The sequence below is a fragment of the Patella vulgata genome, chromosome 2 (genome assembly GCF_932274485.2).
Source record: "Patella vulgata chromosome 2, xgPatVulg1.2, whole genome shotgun sequence".
NCBI classification, from domain to species: domain Eukaryota; kingdom Metazoa; phylum Mollusca; class Gastropoda; family Patellidae; genus Patella; species Patella vulgata.
The window spans coordinates 6,402,303-6,422,095 of record NC_065880.2 but is presented as its reverse complement, the minus strand read 5'-3'; positions in this window follow the sequence as shown (position 1 = coordinate 6,422,095).

Below are 19,793 nucleotides of genomic sequence, written 5' to 3'. Positions count from 1 at the left end.
AATTATAATAACATTTGTTTTTGTTGGTTTTTTGTTTAAAAAAAAAGGGTATAAATCACTTTATAATCACCTATATATTAATATGTGCTTTTAGACCCATTTCTATAGAAATACGCCCTGTATTGATCGGGAGAGTTTGGATGAGATCATTGAGTGATTTTAACAGCTATAACTGAATACTTACTGCTAACACACATATATTCAATATGGGATATTAAAGTTTGAGATGAACAATTATCGTTACGGTTACTAGAGCTATGACCAATAATCCAATTTATAGAACACGTAGGAGATAATATACATGCTGATATATAGATATACAAGTATCCAAGATAATTCTTGTCATTTGCTTCTACGGTACAGATATTTTCTGGCATCCTCTGACAACAAGTCTGTTCTTCTGTTTTATTGTAATAACCCAGTGTAACATTAGTTATCATAATAACGTGGTATGGATCACAACTTAAGTTAAAAATTCTGCGGTCATTTACGCAGGTAGAATTTTCATCACACAGAAATCCCTGTTTAATCACTTGTCCATTACCTGAAATAAAATAAAACATACCAGCAGGCCACTAGGTGTAACATATCACGTTAAAATATTACTACCGATTTTAGGGTAATTTCTCTCAATAAAGTACGAAAGATCAGAAAATAATCGGCATGATCGGGGAACCTGGTTTATGGTATGGTAATAAGACCTACCTTATTCAAACCTGTTTTCCAGACTATGAAAAATAGATATATCTCTATCTAAACGAGCCGATTTGTGGTTTAGAAGTAATAAAATATAACTTATCATAAATTCTTATTCAAAATCTTAGGATTTCTTTGGAGCATAGGCCGCAAATATTAATATCTTTCCCTGTGAAAACATTGCAGGGAAAGTTGATGAATATAGCAAAGAATGCACCTTTTACAGAATTCTCGCCAAGGTCCATTTAACAAAGTTTCTGATAACTACTAGAGAGACAAAACAGCGGACAAAATACCATAAGAAAAGGGTTGTTTGGGCGAGGCGTAGATACATGTTTTGATAAAACAACTTACCATACGACTGAACAATAAACATAATCACCATGCAAGACATTAAATTATATATCGCCATGTTGTCAATTATACAATCTTCATCAAACTACAAAATATAATATTTACATGTTGTATATTACGCAATCGTCTATGATACAGTGGTCGCCATCCTTAAACAATATTTACCATCGGTAAAGGTTAAATTCAATTCAGAAGGAAAATATACGTATATTCGAGAAGCATGTCCACTTAATGTACGTACTTAAATGCAGTCTTGCATTTTTGAGATGCAGTGTCCAGCCCAACAATGAAGTGATGACGCCACCCATATGATGACACTAAACCGAGACGTGCTCGAAGTGAAAAATTTGATATCTGAAGTGTTCATTTCTACCACACTTCCGTAAGAACGCTTCAAATTTTCAATGAAATAAAATGATGTTGAAGTGAGGATGACACCATATCAAATATGCAAATTAGGCTTCCACGAATTGTTCACTTCAACCCATGCTTATCAGGTGTTATTCTCAATTCAACTCAGTCCTTATCTGGTGTTTTTCACTCTTCAACTAAATGCTTATCGAGTGTATTGCTCACTTCAACCCAGCGCTTATTGAGTGTTTTGTTCACTTCAACCCAGTTCTCATCGTGTGTTTTGATCACTTCAAACCCGTGCTTATCGGGTGTTTTTCTCACTTTAAATCAGTGCTTAGCGAGTGTTTTGCTCACTTCAACCCTGTGCTTATCGGGTGTTTTTCTCACTTCAACTCAGGGCTTATCGAGTGTTTTGCTCACGTCAAACCGGTGCTTATCGGGCGTTTTTCTCACTTCGACCCAGGGCTTATCAGGTGTTTTTCTCACTTCAACTCATTGCTTATGGAGTGTTTTGCTCACTTCAATCCAGTGCTTATCAAGTGTTTTGGTCACTTCAACCCAGTGCTTATCGGGTATTTTTCTCACTTTAACCCAGTGCTTATCGGTTGTTATTATCACTTCTACCCAGTAAGGTTGCAGACTTCAACAATGTGGGGCCTAGCTCACACACCGGGTGGGGGTGTATTTGAAAGTTACTCCACCCTCCCAGGATTTTCTGCACCGTTCGCCTGATCAGTGGATCTAGGGCCTGGCAAAGGACGGTGTTTGGTTGTGATAGTGATGGGGTTGAAAAGCCAAAGTTCCATGTAGAAATTGTCGTCCACGTAAAAAAAAGAACCTGTGTAATTAAAAGAGGAAAATTCAGAAAAGCCACATCTGGGCTAAATTTCCCTCATAGCACACTGAATTATCCTAGTTATGCTGAAAAGCCGCAAACATGAAACAAAATAACACTTTGATATTTATTATTTATTACTGTTTTCAAAATATTACAACACAATTGATACAATTAACAAGTGGTTGCCATCTAAGATACACCCACGTATTGCAAAAGAGAACAAGGAATATCAATAAGGCTAATCCACTCATTGTCCCAATGTTTCATATAGAATTAGAAACAAATCTGTTAAAAAATTGTAGCCTTTATCATGTTCACATGGTTTCCAAAAAAGTGTGGATCGTTGATATACTAAGCGCCATGGAAAACGCATCACTTTTTTTCCCAAATATTTTATTACTAGGTGGTTTTGTATGTATAATATTATGCAATACTATGAACTATTGTTTCACACAATGCTCCCAAACGCAAAAAATATCGGCCCGTGTCCACAAAAAACAATTGCACGAGATGCACATGAAAAACCCAATATTCACGTGCAGCATTGTGTGTGAGCCCTTTAAAAGCATGTTTTCAACTTAATGTGCAGTACATGAACTGTGAAACGTCAATCTGTCGTAATTTGTTGTTAAACGTGTGAAGGAATCGAGCTAGAGATGCCGAGACTTACTGAAAATCAACGGAATGAAGCCATGGGAATGTCCAGGGCTGGCATGTCTACACGTGCTATTGCCGGACACTCCAATTGTCATCAGTCCACTATTGTAAGGTTGTTCGAACGTGTTCGAGTTACTGGATCAACACGTGACCGTCAACGTCCTGGTCCCCAACGCGTTACAACCCAGGCTCAAGATCGCTACATCCGGGTCACTCATCTGCGTGACAGATTCCGCCCAGCGACTCGAACAGGTGCAGCAGTCGTCGGAAGACAAGGACCAGTAAGTGCCAACACCGTAAGACGTCGTCTAAGAGAAGTAGGACTCCGTGCACGACGACCTTATTTTGGAGCTATCCTCAGGGATCATCACCGCCAGCGGCGTTTGATATGGGCTCAAGGACACCAGACATGGAGAAGAGTAGACTGGCAAAGTGTGCTCTTCAGTGATTAGAGTCGCTTTCATCTTTATCACGCAGATGGCCGTCAAAGTTGTGGAGACGTCTTGGGGAACGTCTTGCTGACTGCTGCGTCTTCGAAACGAATCGATGGGGTGGGGAAGTGTAATGGTGTGGGGAGGCTTCACATTTCATCACCGCATCGCCCTACACATTTGCAGGGGTCGCGTTAAAGCTGTAGCCTACCGTGATGATGTCTTGCAACCAATTGTTGTTCAGATGTTTCGAGCGTACCCACAACTTCAGAACTTCCAACAGGATAATGCACGTCCGCACACCGCCCGTTTTAGTATGGACTACCTGGCTGCTAACAACATTAATGTCTTGGACTGGCCAGCCATGTCTCCGGACATGGCGCCGATAGAACATGTCTGGGATGAGATTGGACGCCGTCTGTATCGGAGATCACAGATGCACACCATTGCTGCTTTAGAAGATGCTCTTGTCCAAGAATGGAACAATTTGCCCCAGGCCTTCTTTCAAACATTGGTTAATTCCATGCGACGTCACTGCACAGCGTGCGTAAGAAATCTGTGTCGTACTTTTGGTTTTGACCCCTCTGACTTTGTACCGTTGATTACAGATTAAACATCCATAAGTGTACAAATGTGTTGTTATTGATGTGTTCCCTTTTGAATACTGTTCGCAATAAGGAGCAAAATAAATAAGATATGTTTACAGGATCATTTTGTTATACGAAAAACTAAGTGATGCGTTTTCCATGGCGATTAGTATATTTATAGGATTTGTTATGGTCTCAAGGGGATCACGGTGGCTAAGTGGGTAAGGCGCTGGCTCGCTAGTCTGGAGGTCGGGTGTTCGATCCCTGCATTGGCCGAGAAAGTTCATCTCGATTTTCCGGCGTGGTTTCCCCTTGTCAGTGATGCAGGACGGAGGGCCTGACAAGGACAGCTGTCTAGTCATTCGGATGAGACGAAAAACCGAGGTCCCGTGTACACATTGGCGTGCACGTAAAAGATCCCTTGACAGTTGGAATTCGATATAAGAGTAGGCCGTAGTGCCGCTGTCCGGGCAAAATTTCCCTCATAGCACACTGTATGGCGTATGCCCGTCTTCATTAGCCCAGTTTGGAGCAAAACAGTAGGATGTTAAACCCCATTTCATTTCATTTCATTTATGGTCTCAATGCTACACGCCAAATTAAAAAACTGTAGCCTCATCACATTCACAAGCTTCTTTTGAAAAATAAGGTTAACTTCGAATCACTGCATATCGTTGGGGTTTGTGATCTAATGAATCCATTGCTTCACACCAAATTTGAAAAGGATCTGTTGAAAACTGTAACTCCTATCAAATTCAAAGTTTTGAGCTAAGGGGCATAACTCTGAACTCGAAAGCTAAATCTTCAGCAAAGAGGGGTTAATTTTGGCATGGGAAATGTTAACGTATAAAACTGATTTGAACATAAACATACATTTAAATTTCATTAAAATCGGATAATTTTGACCAGTAGAGTTGTCCACAAACAAATGTCACCTGGACGGACAGAGGCAGCGACATGAAAATGTGGGTGCCATAAAACATAAATATTCATAGACTCAAGGGCAGGTGGTTTGTAATTTGGATAGCGCCAGGCTACAATCCCTTACAGTTTACACATTTCATGTGTTTTCTTGCATCTTTAACACACCATATTCAACCCACATTCAATGTTGCAATTATCACCTCCACATCTTATTCGACAACATAAATAGGTGCTGGTATTCTGGTTTGATTAACCTGAAATTAAAACAGAAAATATGTGCAGTTAAAGATGGGTCAGATATGTATCTCCCTGTTGCTATGCTTACAATTCTTTTGTTTCACCACAGTTAGGTGACTTTTGCCCTTACGAGTTGGTATTTGGTAAGAAGCCCAAAAACCTTACCCATCTTCGTTGGCAATTCGATGGAGTTTGTCGTTCATATTCCGAGTATGTTTCCCATTTAAAGGACAAGTTTGATCATATTTCTAAGACTATGCTTGAATTACAAAGATGTCAACAGAAATCTCAGAATATCAGTATTGCACACACCCTCAGTAAGAATCCTATTTACGGATTGGCCCAGTTAGTTTATGTACTCAAACCGTCATCATCAAGCCTTACTTCAAATTCACGTAAAATCAGAGCTGATTGGTGTGGTCCTTTGGTTGTGCATCAAATTCTTGATCGAACCCATTACGTTCTCTCTACGTTGGATGGTAAGGTCCTACAGGACGTCTATTCGATTAATCGGTTAAAACCATGTTTTGTTAGGTCTCCTAATTTTGAGACAAAAATTACCCACATTGATCAACTTCAGAAAGAGTTAGGTAATATTCCTAACAATGACAATCTTAATGTTTTAACTGAAACTAATCAATGTTTAATAACGGATGAATGTGATGTTATCTTACCTAGATTTGATGAGAGTGATATTGTTTCTAATAGGTCTACAGATCCTATTAATATTTGTCATTATCTTCCAAATAGTACAAATAATCATAATATTGCTTATGTAGATAAGTTATCACACTATCAGTTATCTAACAATGTAAGATGTTACAGGAAATGTCTAATGTGTCTTCAATGGAAGATAAGTTATCACACTATCAGTTATCAGAACAATGTAAGATGTTACAGGAAATGTCTAATGTGTCTTCAATGGAACTGCATAAAGCTAGGTTCAAATGTGGTTCATTGCAAGTTTTGATAACTACCTCTAATGTCAAGAAAGGTCAAACCTCTTCCTGGATACCAGTTAACTCATCTCCTGTTTTGTTTAATGTAGCTAATGGACTTATCAATGATAATAAACTACAAGTAACTGGTAGCCTAAAGAAATATCAAACCTTGTTGTAATAATTATTGTTTTACATTCATCTCTGAATCTTGTTTATTCATAGACCCACCTGTACAGCATATTTCAGAGCAATCTGTTCTTGGTAATATATACTACATGTTTTGGGGGGTTTTGGAGCATTTCAATAAACCTATTCTGATTTGTTTACTCATTTTTTATGATGTCTTTGATTTGTTCAAAGTTTCATGTCTTGTAATATATGTTACACATTAGTATTTTTAAGCACTTATACAAACATAGATCACGTGTATTGTCAAACTAGTTTTTCCAAAAACTGTGTTTTTGACTTAGGAGGGAGGGATGTTATATAGTGATAAGTCTAGTTACATAAGTAGTTAATTGTGGTCTGAATCTTAGTTAAGCTTGGAAGAGTTACTTCCCTTTAACTGTCTTTGCCTTTGATTTATAAAAAGACGTATTGATGTTTCTACTTTGTATGAGTGATCTGCCCTTGGGGGAAGAATAAACATGTGGATCATTGAATGGTGTTTTCTTTATTGAGATTGAGAAATAGTGACACCCCCAGCGGGAATAAACCCACATAACACAACCTCAAGAACCATTGAACTAACGGATTTCAAATCGTCGGCCCATGTATGGAATAACAGACATGTAGGGTGACAGAATAAGTTTACTTCAATTTACCATCTTGTCTAGACATATTTTTCACATACCGGCACTGGCGAATTATTAATTTAATTACAACCTCTGAAAAAAAATTTTCAAAAAAATAAAGACGAAATAAATTCACCCTTTTTTCAAGTACTGGTACACGGCATGGTCAACTCGTCCACACACCCATGGCGCCTAAATTTGTTACTGTCCCACAAAATTCACCACAGTTGTAGTATGATGCCGCACGTCTACTAAATAATATTTCCCAATGGGCCAAACATTACTCTTTTTTTAATCTAAAAACTATTTTATATATTGTACCGGAATACTCTCTCCGGTTTTTTTTCTTATATGTTTAACACATTGCAGTAAGAGTAATCATTCTTGTACTGTTTATTTGTGACTACTGAATCATGCTTAGTATTAGTACCGTAACTAAATATTATTTTAATTAATAATTTTACATGACATAATTAATAAGCTAAAAGCTAAAGCTAAATCGCTAATATTTTGAACGTAGGAATTGACACAAATGGGTCGTAACGCATATAATAAACTGATTTAAATTCAATCGTTTCCATTTTTACTCTAATTTCAAATCAGTTATGTTCGGCGAAATATGTCAGAAGTCTCAATCAAATGAAAATCTCTAGCGTCTGGTTATTCTAGTCTTCATAGTATTTATTGTGCATACTCTCCCGATATGAATATGCTGTCACCGTTTGACATGACTTGTTGAATGTCTAGCCTCGTTCTTCGAGTCCCTTGTTAGAATGTGCCTGAAACGCATTACACGATTCGTGTACCAATGGTAAAATGTTTAAATATTGGATATCAGAATCCGATCTTTTCCCGGTAAGATCATAACTTCAATGTTGATTTAAATTAACAAATAATTCGTGTTTTCAATGTCGAAGATTTTGGATGATATTGAATTAGAGACTTAGCTACTTTAATGTAACTTTTTAAAAAAAATGCATGCATGCAGTGAAAATAAGAATGCACCCAAAAATAATATAGGTTGTTAATGTTAATCATAATTTTTATATCATACTAATTACATAGGCCCAATGCAATCATCAATTCAATGGCAATGATATGCAATAAATAGGACTAAATCAATTCTCTGCATAGATCTAGTTCAAATTTTCAAATTAAACTGAAGAATTTTCTGGGACATATCGTCAAATTATAAATAATTCGGTGTTCTAAACAGGAAACGTGAGCTAGGCTCTTTGATTGGCATTTAGTAATTGAACATACTAACACAAGGTACAATTATTAATTAGTAATTGTGTATCCATAAAATTGTACCTTGTGTTAATGAGCTAGGCTACCACATAGCAGTGTACATTTTACTTCATCAATCAATGAAATGGGCATTTCGACGCCATGACACCAAATCCAAATTGTGTGCGAGTTCTCATCACACTAAACTTTTTTTTCCGCGATTTTCACCAACTTAGACATGTTGTTACTGATAAATTGTAACAAATCATTTAATTGGCTAGCTATAAAAAAAACCCTGGTCTTTACAACAATTAAAATTTGAGAAATATTACAATAACTTACCTTATATTGTTTTCATCAGTATCATCCAAGATAGCCAAAGGAAAAAGATGGCGGCGATAACATGAGATGAAGGCTACGATTGGATTAAATTTCACTTACGTCATTGTTGACCAATCCTACCGATCTTTAGAAATTACGAGTAAAAAATTAAAAATCTCTTTTTTTTTACTAGCGGTACCGGTATCATTAACAGAAATTCTTTTGTTTGTCCTTTGTGTTTGGTTATAAATTTATTTCCTAATAAACACATGTTGAATTATGTATCAAAACATTGTTTTCCAATATCTTAACAACTTTCAGGAACTAGGCTATATTTCGCTTGAGACTTGATGAGTCGAAGCAACGAACGACATGTTTATCTCACATCTGGGTCACAGTAACACCCACACACCCACAAAAATAAATAGGTCAACAATATTTTTAAATACTTTATCGCCATTTTGATAATACTAATAGGCTAATTTAATTACAGCTATATAGACCTACAATTAAAAAATTAGTTTAAGATGTTGTAGGCCTACATCTCTATATTCATTTAAAAAATAACTTAAAAACACATATTTAAACAGGATTCTAACTGACCTGTATTAATAGTACTAGTAGCCTATACCATGGACCTTACACTGCTGGTGCATAGTGTGTAGAACCTACCTCTAAGTATTGACTAACTGGCCTATGTGTTAGAATATCTATATATGAAGGAGAAAGGGTTCATTGTGGTTACTATTCATGGAAATTCGTGAGAAATATACGTGTTGTCAGTAGTCGCTTAACCCGTCAGTATTTGTACCGTACGTCAGTATTCCTATAAATGGTCAGTACTAATCATAAGGTGAGTATTTAAGTTAATTGGTTAGTATACCTTACTTGTGTAAGTATGTAAAAATAACGTGAGTAATTAAATAAACGTGAGTTAAGCCGACGACCGTCACTATTTGAGCTCTGGGTTACTATCAGAGTGAAACCGCCAGTTATCTTTGATGTGCGTCAGTAACTGGACCCGACGCCAGTAGAGCGGGAAATCGTTAACTATATAAATTTCTGGTGATTATTGTTAGTGAGTATCATCGCTACATTCTGAATAAATTATTACTTAATTATTTACTAATATTCTCGAATCGGGAAATGTTTTTAAACAATAATGGATGGCAGTCAACAATAGGAATATTTGTCGGCGATTTATATTACCGGGGTAGTCTGCAGAATATGGCGCAATGTGTAGGGTTATTTAAAGGTCACCGGAAAAGCATAAAATTTTTTCTAAATAATGCAAGTAATTATGTCAACATACCCTTTCCATAAGTATAACCCGAACCCGAACGTCATTATTACCTGCAACAGGTAAATTTCAACATTAGTAATTTCCGTGGGTAGTCGGAACTTTCCGTCAATAAGCAATCCGTGACGTCATTTTAGTCCTTCTGCACATAGAAATATAGACTAGAATATGAGCAGAAGGACTAAAATGACGTCACATTTACGGAAAGTTACGACTACCCACGGAGAATGGCGGAAATTAATTATGTTGAAATTTACCTGTTGCAGGTAATATTGACATTCGGGTTCGTGTTATACTTATGGAAAGGATGTGTTGACATAATTACTTGCATTATTTAAAAAAATTATGAACCTTTTCCGGTGACCTTTAATTTACAATTTATATGTATTCTCGTTATATAACATGCGGACTGGCACATGTTTTGGGACTTGCGGCACTTTGATATCTGTATGGTTTAAATTTGGAATCACTGTACGGATTAAATTTGGAATCATTGTATGGATTAAATATGTAACTATGTAAACTATTCAAAGCATCTGAAGATTAAAGATGAAAGCGCTCATGCTTTGCTAGATCTACGTGTTTCTAGTTCTAACTATTTTTATATATATACCGGACACTGAGAATTTGAAATCATTTTAGTATATATATATATATATATATATATATATATATATATATATATATATATACCGCCTGAACTGTTTTAAAATCCATATTCATTAGCCTACTCGATTTAAACAGGGGGGTTGAATGGCCGAATGGTTAGCACGTGCGCGCTGTATCATAAAGCCTGTCATTGAGTCAACTGGCGTGGTTTTGAATCCCGATTGTATGTGACAAGGAGTAGGGTCGCCTGTCCCACCACGTGGGTTTTCTCCGGGTCCTCCGGTTTCCTCCCACTGCTAAAGACCCTTACGAATTATTGAAATAAAATCAAAACCATATGTTATTCCCGAAATGACCTAGTTTGTGTCGAGTGGACGTTAAACCCCATTTCTCTCTCTCTCGATTTAAACAAATAAATGCATGTCGCAATATGGCGTCTGTCTAAAAATAGGTCATTAGCGGGGTTCGCTCTTCACGGAGTCCAATTACTAGATACGCAGCTTATTATTGCGATATCACCCCCTTTCGGTGTCGGGAAATGTAATCCTGTATTCATTAAATACACATAATAATTAATCAAATTGGTGGTTATTTGCTGTTTCGCTTCGTCTAAAAAAAAAAGAGGGAATAGAGTTAATTCACATGACGTCAAACACATTGGAAAGCGACGAAAGTTCAGTGGTACGGGGATATGGACGGGTATTTAAATTAAAAATATGGGTCTTAATACAAAATTCCAGATGTCATATTACTTATCACTGAAAAGCACGTTCATTGCTCTTTTCAAATATGTAAATTATTTTCTGGCGCATTTATATTTATTTACTTTGAAAAACAATCATTGTTGGATGGTACTAAAATCTATAACCGTGATTACGGGGAGGTGGTGTGTTGTTGTCTACCAACATGGCGGCGTCCTGTATATAATACAATGGGGGACCACACCAGTAAATCCTGATAAACTTGGGATTTCTAAGTTAGCGAGCAAATGTCTTACTCACAGAGCCACTATTGTTAGCAAAACAAACGTCTTACCCACCGAGTAACTGTCGCTCCCCTATATTAGCAAGTGACAAATTGAATGATTGGTTATAATGTCCTGTTTTTCTGCCCCATCTGATGAAACCGGGGAATAATCTGTCAGAAAATTTTGGACAATGCACAGACAGCGGTGCTATATATCGCCTACTTAGTTTTCTGTTCAGTATGAACAACTAGATGCTGTTTCTTGCCAGGCCCTCTGTCCTACACCACTGTCAATGGGAAAATATTCCGGAAATCCTGAGTAATTTTCTCGGCCAACGCCGGGATCCTACCTGGGATAATGAAGCATTAATTCGTAACAGAAAAGAATTACTCATGCTCTTATTATCAAAAAACGTTAAAAAAAACCCCACACATTACATATGCCATACAGTGTACAGTGAGGCACTAAGGCCTTATCTTATTTCCAAATCTAACAGTCCAAATTTTACATACACGCCAATGTGCATGTGCGATGTCGTGTTTTTTTGTTGTGCCATCCGGACGACTATACAACCGTTTCCTCCTGGTCTCCAGATTTTCTCCCACTGCAAAAGATCTCTATAGCCAAATAATTGAAATAAAATTGATCCACGTGTTAGTCTTGCTATGGTGTAGTTTGTGTAGAGTGGACATTAAACTCCACTTCTCTCTCTCCTTGCCAGGCCCTATGTCCCGCACCACTGGCAATGGAGAACCACGCCATAAAATCTAGAAAAGCTATCCTGGGCAATGACAGGATCGAACACGGAACCACCCGGCTTATGAAATGGGGTTTAACGTCCTACTGTTCTGCTCCTATACGGGGCTAATAAAGACGGGCATACGCCATACAGTGTGCTGTGAGGGAAATTTTGCCCGGGCAGCCGCACTATCACCTACTTTTAGATCGAATTCCAACTGCCAGGGGATCTTTTACGTGCATTCCAATATATACACGGGACCTTGGTTTTTCGTATCATCCATAGGACTAGACAGCTGTCCTTGTCAGGCCCTCCGTTCTGCACCACTGACAAGGGGAAACCACGTCGGAAAATCACGATGAACTTTCTCGGCCAATGCAGGGATCAAACACCCGACCTCCAGGCTAGCGGGCCAGCGTCTTAACCACCGAGCCACCGTGGCTCCGACCACCCGGCTAGTGTGCCAACGTCTCACTCACTGAGCCACAGTGTCTCCCGATATCAAGCAAGAATTGTCTTTGATCTGACAAGCTGGATTTTATTCAATATACATGTAAGAACCAGAATTGTTTTAATTTGAGACAATATTTTTTAGATGTCGTTTAAAATTCTGTAACATTTATTTAAGTGAAAAGAAATTGTACGACCTGTAATTGTAAAGTTGTTTGATATGTACAATTCAAAAACAAATTTGGTTTTGTAAAATAAAAAGTTACTGTAGGCCCTATTGAAAATTTCTCTTTCAGTATTTGACCAAATTTGTTATTGAGGCCGACAAAATTTGATTTTGAGACCATAAATTAACCTTCCAATACACCTATGTAAACTTTTGATAATACCGGGGGCGGGTTTTGGATGGCTGAATGGTTAGAGCGTGCACGTCAACTGGCATGGTTTCAATTCCCCAGTTACGTGACAATGAGTAGTCGCCTGTCCAACTTTGTGGGTTTTCTCCGGGTCCTGTGGTTTCCTCCCACTGTTAAAGACCCCCTACGGGCATGTGCAAATTATTGAAATAAAATTGAACCATATGTTAGTCTCAAAAAGACATTAAGTAGGTCTATAGTCTATATTAAAATTGTGAGAATCTGTCATTTAAAAAAAACCAGTACGTAGGCCCTACACCTATATCATATTTTCAATGACATCGAAATTTCAGAAACTATAATTCCTGAAAATTATCATTATCTCGTGCTTTGAGTGCCCATCCTGTCCCACATCTGACGATAAAGGATAAAGCACACGGCGGAGAAACTTTTCTTATAAAAAGTATTGATTTCCAAAAAAATTTATGTAGCTGAACCCCCACCCCTCTCTGGATCCGCCCATGAATATGCATGCGAGAAAAACCGCGTGCGCGATTATCCAAACAGGAGTAAAATTATTGATTGTGACAATAAAAGGGACGCGACACCCACAATTCTTTTATTAAATAAAAGTAGAAGTTGTGTACATTTCTATATAGATTAATCTGTCAAGTTTGTTTTCTTATATAAAAAAAAGAAAAAAGTTTACTTAAAATTAAAATAGTATAGGCCTAGGCCTAATAGATAGGTCTAAAATAGAAAAAGCTAGAATTAACAATAGTCTCGTTTAGTACCACTGCTGGACTACACTTCATATGATAAAGCAATCTTTCTTCATTTAAAATTTAAGCGTAACTTCATAATCGATATTCATTGGGCCTATTCCTAATTTCCGGATTACCGCTAGGCTATTGTGTATGAGTATGACGGTACCGGTATGTGAAACCTCGGCATAATGTTTTCATTTGTATATTAATATTATATTTGTCAATAGGCCTAGATGTATAGTTAGCGGCAAAAAAGTAAAATAGTATAGGCCTAGGTTTACATTTATAATATTATATTTGTCAATAGGCCTATAGATGTATAGAGTTAGCAGCAAAAACCACCACATGAGAAAATGCAATGCAATTTGTTAGATTTATTTTTTTAAAATATAGAAAATAATCTAACTAATTATTACGATTGCTCGGTATTGCACTAGGCCTAGGCCTAGTGGGTAGCGTAGAATGATTTGGCTTTTCCTAACCTATTTAATTAAATTTTCATACTTACTTGTGAAAACTAACACCCTGTGCCTTTTTGTGGAGAAAACATCCAAAAGCAAAACACTGGAGTCCACGCAGATCGTTTTTCGTGTGTGGTTGAGTGGAAGGATACGAGTGAACCGCCATATTGTTTACACTGACTACACCTTCCAAGATGGCGCCTAGCAGTCGCGTCACCAGACGTCAAAAGTCACGTGATTGCTATTCTAGTCTATATTTCTATGTATTTGCTAATTAGTTACTGTCTCAACCAATTGCCATTTTATATTAGTTAAAGATACACTATGTAAGATTTAGATAAAGAGTTCGCCATTCTTGCTATAATAGTTCGAAAATAGATGTAAAATGAATAATTTGATAAATGCATTCAGATTACTCTTTTGCAAGCCAAGATATTCGCCTTTGAAGGTTTGACAAGACGTGTACAATAATTTCAAACACCGTACTGGTGGTTCGAAGCTAAGTCTCGCTCCTCCAATTTTAAAGTAAATCAAAATATGGCTGAACCGTTCTAATCTTCTTAATATCGGAGATATCCGATGCCATCGAGAGTTCATTATGGCCTGGATCAGTTAATCAATGTCTAATTATTAATTTAGAAAACAGTTCAGGCCTACAGAAAGACCTGCAATAGGCAGATGTATTCTTTCATAATGTATGCTTAATATAGGTTGTTTTATTAAACTGTAAATTCGACATTTTGTTTCAATGGTATTTAGTAATCGAACTGGAATATACAATTCTGTGGAATACAGTAAGTTTATTCCATATAACTATGACTTGTATATAAATTTATTACAAATTAGAATCCTATTGATTTAACAATCCATCCTACTACAGGTTTCTTTAAATATTTACAGAAAGGCTTAACCATTGCAAAATAACCGGATGAGTCAAGCAAATCGTCTAAACGTTTCCTTCACAGAATCCACAGAAATGGTAACCCATTATATAGCAGTATAATCTAATCAATCGGTCGTGTAAAAGAAGATACATTTTGTTTCTGGACACACGATTGTACAGCTGGGAGAGAGAGAGAAATGGGGTTTAACGTCCAATAATTTCAATAATTCGCTTGCGCATAGGGGTCTTTAGCAGTGGGAGGAAACCGGAGGACCCGGAGAAAACCCACGAGGTTGGACAGGCGACCCTACTCCTTGTCACGTACAACCGGGGATTCGAAACCACACCAGTCGACTCAATGACAGACTTTATAATACAGCGCGCGCACGCTAACAATTCAGCCATCCACCCCCCCCCCCCCCCCGTACGGCTGGGAAGTGAATATAAATGTAATGCTTAAAATGCGAAATATCTCCATTTTCACTCTCAATAAGACAGTGCCTACCGTACCGAAATGAAGTGTACACTTCCTTCGAGGTGTTCATTTCATACACACTTCTATAGACACTTCACACGAAGTGTTAAAAAACTCCACCGAAATGTTCATTTCTTGCACACTTCCAAAAGATGGCCTGTTTCCACAACATTTCATCGTCACTTCTGAAAGATGGTCTTTGTTCACAGCATGTCATTCACACTTCTGGGATCATATAAATGATCATTTAATTGTCACTTCTGTAAGATAGTGTATATACAACTGCATGTCATTAACACTTCTGTAAGATAGTGTATATACAAATGCATGTCATTAAAACTCCTGAAAGATAGTCTATATACAAATGCATGTCATTAACACTCCTGTAAGATAGTCTATATACAACTGCATGTCATTAACACTTCTGAAAGATAGTCTATATACAAATGCATGTCATTAAAACTCCTGAAAGATAGTCTATATACAAATGCATGTCATTAACACTTCTGTGAGATAGTGAAAATAGATGATCATTTCATCGTCACTTCTGAAAGACTATTAAAAAACGATCATTTCATTCACACTTTCAAAAATTGATGAAATAAATGATGAAATAAAATGTTCATCTTGGAAGGTGTAGTCAGTGTAAACAATATGGCGGATCACTCGTATCCTTCTACTCAACCACACACGAAAAACGATCTGATCTGCGTGGACTCCAGTGTTTTGCTTTTGGATGTTTTCTCCACAAAAAACCTCGACGAAGGCACAGGGTGTTAGTTTTCACAAGTAAGTATGAAAATTTAATTAAATAGGTTAGGAAAAGCCAAATCATTCTACGCTACCCACTAGGCCTAGGCCTAGTGCAATACCGAGCAATCGTAATAATTAGTTAGATTATTTTCTATATTTTTAAAAAATAAATCTAACAAATTGCATTGCATTTTCTCATGTGGTGGTTTTTTGCTGCTAACTCTATACATCTATAGGCATATTGACAAATATAATATTATAAATGTAAACCTAGGCCTATACTTTTTTACTTTTTTGCCGCTAACTATACATCTAGGTCTATTGACAAATATAATATTAATATACAAATGAAAACATTATGCCGAGGTTTCACATACCGGTACCGTCATACTCATACACAATAGCCTAGCGGTAATCCGGAAATTAGGAATAGGCCCAATGAATATCGATTATGAAGTTACGCTTAAATTTTAAATGAAGAAAGATTGCTTTATCATATGAAGTGTAGCCTAGCAGTGGTAGTAAACGAGACTATTGTTAACTCTAGCTTTTTCTATTTTAGGCCTATCTATTAGGCCTAGGCCTATACTATTTTAATTTTAAGTAAACTTTTTCCTTTTTTTTATATAACAAACTTGACAGATCAATCTATATAGAAATGTACACAACTTCTAGTTTTATTTAATAAAAGAATTGTGGGTGTCGCGTCCCTTTAATTGTCACAATCAATAATTTTACTCCTGTTTGGATAATCGCGCACACGGTTTTTCTCGCATGCATATTCATGGGCGGATCCAGACGGGGGGGGGGGGGGGTCAGCTACATAAATTTTTTTGTAAATCAATACTTTTTATAAGAAAAGTTTCTCCGCCGTGTGCTTTATCCTTTATCGTCAGATGTGGGACAGGATGGGCACTCAAAGCACGAGATAATGATATAGACATTAATCACATTATGTGATATCACAATTAATGCTTTGCATCCATGAAATTGAATCACAATGTCATTGTATTAATTAATAATAAAAAATGACATCAAACGAGGTGTTGAATTTCTCTGTTTAAAAAGCTCAATGTGTATCTATATACGCATTGTCTCAGGAACCTGGCAAACCCCCTCCTGTAAAAATTCCTGGATCCGCCCCTGATATTTGAGACAATAACTATAGATAACAACGTGATCTCTGACAGTCCAACGATTAAAAATTAAAAACTTGACAACTCTTTAACTATTTCCAAGACTATCGGAAAGCAAAGTTTGTAAGTAATCATATTTCCTTATTTCGTGAACATGTCATGACGTGGTATTTGTTTATTTATTTCATAATTCGTTATATTTACCCCCCCCCCTTCCAATGAATTAGATCAGACATCGTTCACATAAGTTTTTGTTTATATTTTGTAGAAAACCACTGGTCAGTCTATGACACCTCAATACAAGATCGACACACAGACATAATTTTTATTCAAAATAAAGATTGAGTGCGTAGCTACAGTTTTAAATATTTCCCGAATTGATTCGACAACCAAATCATCCAGTCAGCTGTATTCTACGGGCCGGTGGTGACACAACAAATTTAAAATGGAAGAACCGACAGACTCACAGCACCACACACCACCAGGAAGACTCTCTCCATCGCAAATGTCAGAGAGAGGTAGACTTTCACAAAATGGCAAGGCTAGGGCGGCCTTCTCGTCTACTGTACAGAACATTGACAAATTCCTCACAGAGATAGAAACTCGTTTGGATAAATAAAAAAAGTCCTGATATTAATAAAATCTTGATAGAACTTGAATTTACTGAAAGTTTTAGTAAAATTGAATATCTAACCTTTCTAGATGAGACCGTTCTTAAAGAAGAAACTACGCTGTATGATATTACTGCAGAAAGAATACTGGGGTTCTAAAGACAGATTAATGTAAAAAGAGATATTTTAGCAGACAGAAATTTGGATGTCGAGACTGGATCCCAAAGGACTTGTAGTTCCAGAAGTGGTAGGAGTCCGACACACTCTCGGAAATATGACAGACGACGTTCGGCTATTCTAGAAACCTCGATAGCCGAAATAAAGATTCAGACTGAAAAGGAGAAACAAGAAGCAGAGATGATCAAGCTTAAACAAGATGAAATTCACCGACAAATGGAGTTGGAACAAAACATGTTAAGAATCTGGAATTGAAAGTAGAATATTTGCAGTCAAATTTAAAGGCAAAGCTGGAATCCGTCGATGATGACAAATTAAATGAATTTGAAGATCGACCAGAAAGTTTAATTGATACTTTAAAATCCCGAGACCCAGCATCAATTGTAGATCTTGAAGAACCTATTAGAGAATCAGTGATACCGACTCCGATAACGGTAACTAAATGCGGTCAAGAGCACACATGCCCTTTTTAAAAGAAAAAGTTTCATCATCGATTGATGTAGAAAAACTTGGTCAATTAATGGCTAGAACGACTCTTCCACCCCTCAAGCCTATTGTGTTTAAAGGTGACCGCCTACAATTCCAAAAATGGCGAAGCAGTTTCAAGATTTGTTTCGAAAAAAGGTCCAATGACCCGGAAGAACTTTTAAGTTATCAAGCCGATTACACGCGTTTGGTGATGCCTACAGGCTAATATAAAGCAACCGTCATATCCTTTCTACGGTAATCCCATCGCACTTTGTGAAACCTACATCAAGAAATTGGAATCTTGGGAGAAGATAAAACCTAACGATGCAAAGTCTCTACAAGAGTTTGCGAACTTTAATGAAAATTGCTCCGAGTCACTGAAAGGTTTTGGATATACATGTACTGACCATGGACTTATTCCCTGTCTACATGAAAGGAAACTCCAGAGAAGAAATCCAGCGACTGACGCAGAGTAAAGAATATGGAACCTGCATTCGACATGTTGTTATAACAGATACGTGTAACTAAAAGTTTGTTTGTTATTACATACTATGTGTAATTAAAAGTCTGTTGTTATTACATGCATGTGTAAGTTATGGTAAATGTTTATTGTTATTACATACTATGTGTAATTAAAAATCTGTTGTTATTACACATATGTGTAACTAAAAGTATATTGTTATTACATACTATGTGTAACCAAAAGTCTGTTGTTATTACACGTATGTGTAACTAAAAGTATATTGTTATTACATACTCTGTGTAACTAAAAGTCTTTTGTTATTACACGTTTGTTAAACATACATTTTGTTCGAGCTAGATCTGCCTTTTGCAATTGCAAGACTTTCTTTAGGCCAGAAATGTTACATAAACTATTAATGATGATTAACTGCAAAAGTGGATAATCAAGACTTTCTTTATTATCGTTACAGTGGTAACAATGAACCGTTGTATTTCTTGACTATGTTATAAGTTGATTGTGAACCATATCTGGGATTTCCTCCCACTGCTAATTAAGACCTCTATTATATATATAATTGTTGAAATAAAATGTGGTTTAGAGCCTACTGTTCAGCTCCTTATGAACTTATCTTGGTCAACACAGGGATCTAACATGGAACTTTAAGCGAGCCAACATCTTACTCACTGAGCCACCATGTTCCTTGTATCATGACTGTAAATTCCATAAAGATATTTCTAACCAAAACATGTGTGATAACCAAAACATGTGTGGTCCAGGGCCTATTTTAACTTGCGAACAGACAAAGACGTACCTC